Here is an 11,548-nt window from a genome sequence, read left to right as displayed (position 1 = left end):
GGATCCGCGCGAGTGACCCGTTTTAAATTCCGTTATATTCAAAATTTCCCGCCATGACTGTTCTGAAAGGTTGCAACTTTCAGGAACAGTCAATACCATTTGAAAGTTTGCAACCTTTCATTAATGGTCGTGTTAATTCTGAAAGGGTTGCAACCTTTCAGAATATATTCTTCTTGCCTATAAATACCATTCAGTCTTCAGAATATTTCTAACAAATTTTTTCTGATCTTCCTTCTTCTTAAAATCACATTTTTTCTTCGTGTACTTTCCTGCTGTGGATTGATTCGCTGACAGTAGAGTTTTTGGTATCTATACTCTACTGATTAAAATCATTTTACCCTGGGAGGTTATATTCCAAATCAAACCTCGGATACTAGAGGGGAATAATTCCCTTAAGGGGACACTGTGAATTCAGTGGACTTGATTTTTCTTCCTAAATTTTCAATAAGAGTATTCCAGATTCTGGTAAGTTTTTACAGATTAAATTATTTTATTTCTGTTCATCTTATTTACTGGTTATAAAAATTCTCAGTTACTTCGTGTTTCTGAATGATTTATTAGAACCAGTAATTTCTGATTTTATAACACAGATTGGAAACACATAGATAACATCACGACTTGTGAATTGGGGTCGTGACATTTCTAAATTATGGTTTGATAATAACTTGGTAACTGCCATAAAAAGAACACGTATTTTGTTTTCTCTTTCCAACATTAAATAAGAAAATAATAAATAAATAAATAAAATTTAAATTTAAATTAATTCAAATTTGTTATCACACGTAATTTAGTTGTTATATTAATTATTTCTTATTAGTATATTTGTATGATGTAATATAGAATCTTAAATATACACCTAGGATGATTTTTCCAAATAATATTGATAGGGTCATTAAACATTAGTAAAACACAAAAATATGAAAAAAAATTATCTGCACCAGCTGTATACATCAAACTAATACAATTTTCATTATTACGTGATTGAATGAAGTAAAACACATGTTATATGCTGCTACATTAGTTATTCTTTTATAAAGTGATTAATGAAAAGTGTGACACATAAATTATGAATAGAGAAGAAGTACAAGTAATAATTATGATGTTAAATAAAGAATACTCCATTTATTTCGTATTAACTTAATTTGTGAATCCATGCAAACTGAAAGAGGGCCGATATTTTTTTTTATCTAACACCATTTCCAGACAGTCTACAACTCTTGCAAACTTCAGTCTTACACTCACACAAATTTGACTAAGTATAGAAACACTTAATTTAGTTTTCTTAGGCAACAATCAAAGTAACAACATATTCAATATACGGGAACTCTTCCCAACCTTTTACTAATAACAAATCAACAAAGGATAAGGCTTCACAAATTAATCTAAGGCCAGAATCATTTTCCTTTGCCTTAGACGAATTTCCACCCTATATAAAAGTTTTGCACAAGGCAGTTACAAAAGTTACATAGGCGGTTACATCTGACAAGTGTCTAAAACATGTCCTCACAGAATTCAAACTAAGTTCCAGCACTAAATATTCTAACATATAGAATATTTTCAAATTCAAAATACATTCTAAAGCATGACCGAAATCAACCATTCTAACACTTAGAATATTTCAGTCTGTTCCAACATTTGGCATATATTAGCTTATTCCAACACTTAGAATTTTTTCAGCCTTCTTCCAACACATAGGATATTTCAGCATCCTTCCAACACAATGATGATTGAGAGGAGAAGTACATTTACTTGTTTAACTTTTGAAGTAGAAAAGTTGTCTGAGGAGGTTGATCAACAAATTGAAAAGGTTAGTTTTCATCTCATCAAATATATTTAAATTAAAAAACATGTATAATAGATATCCTGTATATATATGATAAACACATTTTTATGTTTGTTTGTTTTGCAGAATGAATAGTTGCTAAATGCTATTGAATATACAAAATAATAATTAAAGAAAAATAAAGTTACTGTAGACGCTTTTAATGAAATTTCAATGTCAGTATGTCACCATCTTAGTGTTAAATTAAAAAAAATTTTATATTTATAGCCTTTTAGTACTCTCTTTTGGAGGAGCATCTTTACTTATGAATTGCCTGAAATTATTTGATATTCTATTGCTAATTCAATTCTTGTTTCAAAATTTAACTGTTATCATGTTTATCCTATTTTTATTTTTTTGGTTGAATCTACTATAGTATTTCATGAGAAATTAAATAAACCAACATAGGGAAAAATATTCTAACTAATTTTACCGCTAAACCAAATGGATTTTGTGTTAAAAATTTATCATCAATTTTCACATTTAATGGTATAATTTTTTTCAGTCTTACACACCTTGCAATACTCAGTAAAATACAAGTGTGTGTGCAATAGCACCAAACTCTATATCTTTTATTTAGAGTATAAATTCTTATGTAAGATTCAAAATTTCAAATTATCGTGTAAAAAGTAGTACTGCTGAATTCATAGATAAGACATTATTTATTGATAGGAAGCTATCTTTAAATAATAAAATTTATAAGATAATTTACTAATAATCGCGCGTGCAAATTAATTACATTCGCTTAATTTATGAGATGTATTTTGCACGAGATTTATAAAATATGAAAAGATTTTTTAATGTTACAAAATTACCCCTAAAATAAATATGTTTTAAATAGAACAGTACACATTTATGGAGGATTTGCCAAATAATATTGACAAGGTTAATAAACATTTGTCAAATATGAAAAATATGTCATTCCTTTTTGAACTAACTAATGAAAAGTGTGTCACATAAATTGAAATAGAGAAAGTAGTACAAGTAATAATAACAATGACAAATAAACGATACTCCCTCTATTCCATATTAACTAAATTTGTGAGTCAATTTATGCATACCAATTAAAAAAATCATTCAAGGACATACTTTATATCATAACTAGGTAAATTACCGTGCTTCTCATGAGATTGAACTGTATGTTATTAAGCTCATATTGATCATTTAGTAATATTCGGATTTTTGATATATACACTATATTGTAAAAATCATTATATCTTAAGCAATGCAAAATCTTAAAAGAGTTATATTTTGTTTTTTGATTTTTTAATACAAAAATTATGAGTCATAGAGATATTTTAAGTATAAGAAAGAAGTCTAAGAAATCTCAATGGAAATAGTTGGTCAGAAGTAATGAAATTTTCTAAATTCCAAGAACTTATAAAGAACAACATCAAACACTAAAGAAGAGACCAAAAATCCTCGAAAAACAACACTCCCAAGTAAAGTGGAACATCACATTTATACAAGAATAAAATTAACTAATGCAAATGGAGGACCTTCGGCCCCTTTCTTATGACCCTAAAATAGTTATTAGTATCATAAATATTTGTCCTCATCAACTCAGAATAGTGATTGATATTCCTTAGGTTTCATATCACCAGCCCAACTTATTTGGAATTGAACCATAATTATTGTTATGGTTATATTATGAAGTTACATAGAATTAATGTCATAATCAACCAAGCAGTATGCCACATCATTCATCACTGGATATTTTAAATCAAAATTTTTACACATAACATATTAAAATCTCAAAGCATACTTTTTTGAGTGCTTGTACACACAAGTATCCACAAATAATAATAAACACAACCTTTCTTTCTTAACAATCAAGAAGAAATTATGCATGTTGCTTAACATACTTTTCAAAAAGATAGTTTGTCGGTATGTATCCATATCAACGTTGAATCTAATGAAAATTAATTAGTGTAGGTAAAGTCTCTAGAACTCATTGTTACGGTGCATATTCATTGTCGATAAAAATATTTTTGTTTTAGTGTATTTTGGACATTTGTTAGTTTCAAGAAAACTTGATCTCTTATTATGCCTAAAAAGAAGAGACGAAGAAATATGACAAATTAGTTAACTTGCGATGAAAGATGTAAACTGATTGTCTGTATACTAATATTCTAAGAAGGGTGAAATGGAATATAAAATGTTTTTATCTAAGAATGAGCAATAAAAATAATATACTAACTGTGGCAAAGAGGAGAGCAATCTTTTTGATTCTTTTAACAAACTTCAGTTACGTATTAGTTATCACATATTTATTGTTCTGTGCTATCAAATGTAGCACAACCCACAAGAAATTTTCCCAAAATATATACGAATAAAACTATAGAAAGAGACAAAATAGAAGATAAATTTTCAATCATCCTCATTGAAATTTTTAACAAAGTTTTAGAAAAAAGACATCAAAATAGAAAAAAGGAATTGCAATAGATACATGAATTACTATGACTTACAGTAAAAGATTAAGCTTCATTAGATAGGAGGACGAGAACTTTAGAGAATGAATACAGTTCATAAAAAACTGAATTAATGTATTTAAATTCAACTCCCCTGTAGAGAAAAAAAACCTACAAATAACAGTGGCTGAGATAAATGTTTTGATATTCAAGAACCAAATATTATGAATTGAACAATTTAGTTTTATGAGCTATGGATTAAGAGTTTCAAGAGTAGTAATGTCACATTGCGATTAAAATCATTTTTCTTTGTTTATATGAAGAAATATGTAGGAAGGGAAGAAAGAGAAGATCGATTTTCAATCATCCTTGGTGAAATTATTAACAGAATTTAAGAAAGGATACAAAAAATGTGAAAACAAATGGTAATAGTTACATGAATAACTATGAGTTATAGTAAAGATTAATCTCTTTGAAGTAGGAGGAAGAAAGCTTTAAGGAATGAAACAATTTTCATAAGAAGCATAACTAATTTATTTGAATTCGACTATCCTATAGTGAAAAAACCCCTACAAATAATAGTGGCAGAAAATCCCTTTATTTATATTAAATAAAGTGTAGTCACAACTCTTTGGAAAAGTTACAACCCTTCGGAAAGATCACAACCTTACATAAAAGTCACAGCGCTTCATAAAAATTGTAACTCTTCCTAAAGGTCGCAACTTTTCATAAAACTCGCAACTTTTCATGAAAGGGGAAGACCATTTTTGTTAATAGATAAATTTAAAAGGGAATCCTTTTTTTGTGGTGGCGCCACGTAGGCGAGCCTAAGATTCTCTTTTATATATAAATACTAGATTTTCATTATTGTCTTTTGTAAAATCATAAATATAACTTTGTAAATAGTGTGATCATCTCCTAAAAAATATAAAACTTAAAAAATAAAAGGACATGTATGGAAATAATTTATAACATCCCTCTTGAGTTTGGAAAAATTAAATTATTTTGAACAATGAAAAAAGCCTCAAAAAATTAGTTAATATGAAATAGAACGGAGATTATGGATAATTTATAAAGTTACATAAATTACTCTTTTAAGGAAATCTCTAAATGCTACTAATCTCTTTACAAACAATTAAAATTTGGCACTCACAATATTTGGTCACCCCATTTCGAAAGAAGTTGTTACATTTTAAATTTACTTCTAAACATATATTTATATACCTAAATTCTTGAATAGCGGCTCTTTAGGATAGATTAAATTAGTTTCATAATGTCAATTGAGCAACAAAATCATTATTTTACCATATTTTTTAGATATGTAAAATATTCAAAATTCATTAATTTATTAATTTCACAATTGACTATTGACTGATATTTTTCCATTTTCTTGAACTTTGACAATTACTTTTGGTAATAAAATTATTAAATTCATCTATTTAAAGGGCTTTCTCCTCTTATGAAAACCAAGACATATGAAAAACAAGAACAATAACACCATCTTGATTCTTAATTTCCTCTTTAGTTTTAATCGCTTCTTCAAGAAAGGGCTTTAGTTCACAACAGGAACTTGTCATCAAGTGAGTTCTTTTTTTTTTTTCACATTATTAGTGTATATAAGTTACTCTTATTAATATCAAATTTTATTTATTTTACATTCTTCATGAATTTTTTTATGTTGCTTACTATATTTTTTTAGATAATTGACGGAAATAAAAAAGAAGGCACTTATGCAACAACATGCATTGCTCCGTATGAAATTTACATTGTTGATTGAAAGGAGGAGTATATCTACTTGTTTAACGTTTGATGAAGAAAAGCTATCTAAGGAGGTTGATCAACTGATTGAAGAGGTTAGTTTTCATCTCAAACAATACATATAATGTATACCCTATATATGATAAAAATGTTTTCTTTTGCAGAACGAGGAGTTTCTAAATACTATTGAATATACAGAAATAATGATTGATGAAGAGTAGAGTTGCTCTAAAAGCTTTTAATGAGATTCCAATGTTATCATCTTAGTGTTAAATTAAAAATAAAATAGTTATAGTCTCTTACTCTATTTTGAAAGAGCAACTTTACTTATGAATTGCTTAATATTACATATAGAATATATCTATACATATTTTCAAATTTTAATTGTTATCATGTTTATCCTATTTTGTTTTGTTGAATCTGCTATAATATTTTATGAGAAATTTAATAAACCAACATAGGTAAAGACATTCTAATTAATTTTACCACTAAACCAAATGATTACGAATTCAGAAGTTATAATTAATTATGACATTGTATTTAATGGTATAAACTTTTTTCCTTTTTTGGCTCCATGCACCTTGCAAAATTTACTAAAATATTATTTGCGCGGTAGCACCAAACTCAATATTTTATTATTTAGAGTATAAATTTTTATGTAAGAAATAAAAAAATTTCAACAACAATTAAATTTTAACTCAAAAACATAAAAAGACTGATAAATTCAGCAATGCGAATCTTATATGTTTAACAATGAGACAAACATACATTTATGGGTCATATCTTGTAAAATAGATAGAGATTCTATCTTACTTAGAGTCTTAAGAGGAGCATATCTAAATCTCATTTGCCAAAGACTAGTTACAGAATAAGAGTGAAAGGTAGTGGAAACCGAAGAAGTAAAATTGATAGAACTAGTAAAATTGTTGGAGATTGAGAGTTGTCAGTAGCATATATAAACCTTAAATTTTTTTAAGAATTCCCACTAAAGAGATTCTGAAAGACACAGAAGTTAGAAAAAAATAACATAACACATCTCAATTACTTTGTTAATTGTGAAATAGACAGAACATTATACTTGAATTAAGGGATAAAATCTAGTATATATATGGTAAATAATAAAACATCTGAATTTAACTTAAACAACTTCACATAAATGTTGTTGATTGGTAACAATTGTGCTTATAGGCTATCTTTTACTATTCAACTAGATAAAGACGCCCGGACAACGCCCGAGCCTGACATTTTAAATTAAATGTTCTAATTTTTGTTGAGAATTTTGCAACTCCAATAGTCTATATAGCAGATGCATGCTTCACCATGACCACACCTTTAGTTTTAATCTCCTTCCACGGTTTTCGTCAAATTCTCCGCAAAATATCTCATAATAAGTTTTACTTCTATTTTTAGATATTTTAATTATTTTTAGGCGAATAGCCGGACCCATAATCATATATGGATTCATATCCCCGAATCTTAAATATTAAATCATGAAGAATATGACCTCTAGAATACACCCTCACCCGAGTCAGAGCAAATAAGTATATTAGAGCTAATTTTGACACCCCCTTCTCGAAGACATGGTTGACATTAGGACTTGAAACCTGGAGAACCCCGAGCTTTTCATCTCCCTGCAGGGCAAGTGGGCATTGTATTAAATTTTATTGGAATTTGAAACAGTTTGATACAACGTCTACTTGCCTTGTAGGGAGATGAAAAGGTCGGGGTTGTCGAGGTTGCAGGTCCTAATGTCAACCATGTCTTTGAGAAGGGGGTTAAAATCCGGAGCAACCCACTATCATATCTAAATTCTCATTCTATCTAGAAAAGCCTATAGAGAATAGAAGAAGAAAATATAATTGGAGAACCCTTCTGCTAGCCCAAAATCGTTAACTATGATCGAAAGATTCAACCAAAGAAGAGGAAGTTAGAAGAGAGAAAGAGTATTTTGGATTAAAAAAAATTTTGTTATATAAGAAGACTAGTTGAATTGGGCTGTTTACAAATGACTATGACAACCCCCGTTTATACTAAAGTAGGGATGCTTCTAGAAACTATTTTAGATAGATCTACAAGAAAATCTAGATTTTTCTATCTAATAAGAATCTAGATTTTTCTATAATTCACTATAAGTATCTACTTCTCTAGGAAATCGATATTTTTCCTAAGTATAAATATCAAAGATATTTACTCTACAAAATTCAATAAGGTTCTACCAAGTATCAAAGGTATTTTTTGTACCTCCAAAAATCATCTTTATTTTTTACAAAGTCCGTATTTTTCCAATTAACTTCATTCAAAATTAAAAAATATCCAGATACACCTTGGTTAACGCGAATAATATACGTCATATTATGTTGTTGAATAACATTTGTTGAGAACTCGTGTGTTTGGGAGTCCTAGTGATTAAATAGACAAAGATTTTACCTGCAATTTCAGAGAGAGAGAGAGGCGAAAGCAAAAGCCTATGGGGTCACTACTGTAACTTGATAACTAGGATTAAAAATACATTGGATGGTTTGGTGTTTTGATGATCCATATATTATTGATGATAACTTCTGTATTCATTGAATACTGCTGTCATTGCTGCTGCTCCAATAGAGATTGATGGTATTTGGAACCTTTTGTTTATTTGAGAGGAGATAAGATCTATTTAAATCAAACAACGTAACGTAAATGTTACAAATTGCTAACAAATGTGATTTTAGACAATTTTTTTACTATTCAATAATGTAAATTTATGAAAACTTTGAACATATTCTAATTGAGGTTATAATCAACTCTTATGCCATAAAATTTTTCGATCATTAAAAGTGAAATCTAGAAATTTAATTTCCCCCCATGATTTATCATGTTTGATTTGCCGTTTGAATGATGACAACGAAATGCAGCTATCAATCTTTTATTACATAGGAATTTGTGCCATGAAAAAATAATAAAATGAATCAGAGTTTGGTGAAATTAAAATTATACGACATTCATAGCTTTTATATAAAAAGTCAGAGCTTCATACAGGTAAGCATATTCTACAGTTGAGTACAACAATATAAACTGACTATGTGTGCAAGTTCAGTAACAGGTTACCAAAGCTGCAACCAACCAATATGTTCTTGGGTGATCATGTTGAGTCGATTTTGCATCATAACCCTGTTAAAATAAGGAGAAATGCGCAACAGGTACAAGCATGTTTGTGAAAAAGGAAAGTGTTCACAAGACTCCAAGGTTCTAGAGATTCAAAGTCTAGAATCTAAACCGCGAACACCCTCTAAAGGTAGATCCCTTATTGAAGTCCAGAAGAAAAGAAGCGTTTTTTTCTTCTCGGTAGACATACCATCAACTATCTGCATGTAAAGAAAAAAGAAAATAAATGTGTTAGACAGAGAGGTTAAAGTGTGACGTTGTAAATACCGTGATGATATATGACTACCTTACAAAACCAGGATATTTGATGATCATTTTCTTCGTATCCGTTGTAACATGTATGTACTTTCCAATCTTCAAAAGAAATATCAGTTCCACTCCCATCAAGCATTTTGTCAAGATCTTCAAGATATAAACTCCGAAACAATGAAGTTTTAATACTTGATGTAGTTACATCAGAAAAACCTTGAGAAAAGCGAGCTAATTGCGGAGAAATTGACATGACAAAACAATGTTGAATAAGGAGATTAACATACTGCTTCCTATTCTTACTGTTCACCAAAATATCTTTCCCATTGGGACAAAGCTCGATTGTTGTTCTGGACCCCATTTCTTCAACATCATTAACGAAGGTCAAGCAAAGAATATCTTGATCCACCGTTTCAGGGTCCATCTTGAGTATCTTCCTGCAGCTACTGTACAAGGTGGGATCTACATCCCAAATATCCTCCAATGAAATATCCTTTCCGGCCAATTGCAAGAAGAAAATACACGGTCAAATACAACACCGATTTGTATTTTAATCATTAATGCCAATGCAATATTTCTACCACAGAAGGTGAAATACTCAAGGTGCACTAGGTCCACCTTAGATGCTGCAACAAAAATATATATTAATGACTAAAGCTACTGCGTTTAAACACAAATTTGTGCATAAAGGCGACAAATTTTTACCTGAATTTGGGAAAAACCATCTCCAATCATTGGGACAAGCAACAAAGAGAGATTTGTGAGGACTGAACATCTATCGACATACCAAGAAGAACCACTCTCTCAACACTCCGGGCCAAACATCTTTTTCATGGTTGAATTGCATTAACAGATTGCCTCATAGCAATGCAGGATCTTCATCTACAATATACTCAAAAGATTCATCCAACAACATGGACCTATCGATAATCATCTCATATATCTCCTCCTTGTATCCATATTTAGCTTCTTCAAGCATCATCATTATAAAATGTCTCTGTAATTTGAAATTGGTTACCTCCTTGTGCTCAATGATCCATCGATAATTTTTATAACTCTTTGCAAACATCTTGATTAGATAGCACAATGAAAATTTTTGTTTACTCAACTTCTGCCAAAAGACCTCGGAGTTGTTAAACAACTTAGAAATGTTGTTTTACTCTTTCAGTATAACAATATACTGGCACTGCCATGGTACGATAAGCCTGCCATCTTCATCGATCAATCTAAGCTGATCTTCCAATTTCCTTAAGCACCGCTCTATTTTATCCATCAAATCATATAAAACGATAAGTAATTCAGATAAAATATGATGCAAGATCTCAATGTACTCCCTGTCATACACTGCTTCATCGCTTGGACAGTCAAAAGGTTGTTGCATCAATACCCTCACCAAGCACATGTACCCAGTAAAATCACACACGGTGATCACCAGTGATAACCCCGCAAACTCAATTGGTTCCATACTCTATTTTAATTCACGGGATAAATCAGCAACTACAACCTCACAAACAAACAGAAAACATCATTCAATGCTAACAATTCATTAGCAACATTCTTCAACATCTTGCAATTCCAATGACCTCTACTATTTACCTTGTACTACTCCGATAAAAGCTATAAAAGAGATTCTCAAGCCCAAAAACGCTTCTCGGTAAGTTACAGAACACTGATATCAATTGAGCACATTCACTTTATCTCCTCATATGCATATCAGTACTCATCAATGAATTGATGAATCTACAAATGGATTCATCAGCAATATCTTTCTTAGCATTGTCTGGAGACTTGTACATCTTCACCATGTCCGCAAAAGCCAACAAGGAAATAAATAAATGTATATGATTACATGCTTTATCAGTTAACTGTCTCACTAGCATTCCCAATCCTCCAAAATCATAATCAGTGCAGACATGATCACTTTTCAAAATCTCGGAGATTTTTAAAATTATCTCATTTGTGATTTTCCATGCATGTAGATCAAACGTGATTGACAGTTTACCAACTAAATTTAACGGTCTTATTTTTTCTTTTTGCAAGTTATTTTTGGGGTAATTAAATTTAATGATGAGCTTATCTTAAGGAGAAACATTTATTAGTTATTAAAGTGATTAAACTAGTTTGTTGAAAAAGAATACAAATGCATAAAGTGATGTAATTTGTCATA

The 11,548-nt window shown here is 29.9% G+C and overlaps 1 pseudogene; it reads right to left on the bottom strand.

Moving 5' to 3' along the window:
• Positions 1 to 9,071: 9,071 nt before the first annotated feature.
• LOC107030275 lies at positions 9,072 to 10,846 on the bottom strand (annotated as a pseudogene).
• Between the last annotated feature and the right edge of the window lie 702 nt (positions 10,847 to 11,548).

Source organism: Solanum pennellii, chromosome 9 (genome assembly GCF_001406875.1).
Source record: "Solanum pennellii chromosome 9, SPENNV200".
In the NCBI taxonomy this organism is placed as follows: Eukaryota; Viridiplantae; Streptophyta; class Magnoliopsida; order Solanales; family Solanaceae; genus Solanum; species Solanum pennellii.
Note: the sequence above shows the minus strand (reverse complement) of the source record. Positions and strands in the feature narration are given on the sequence as shown.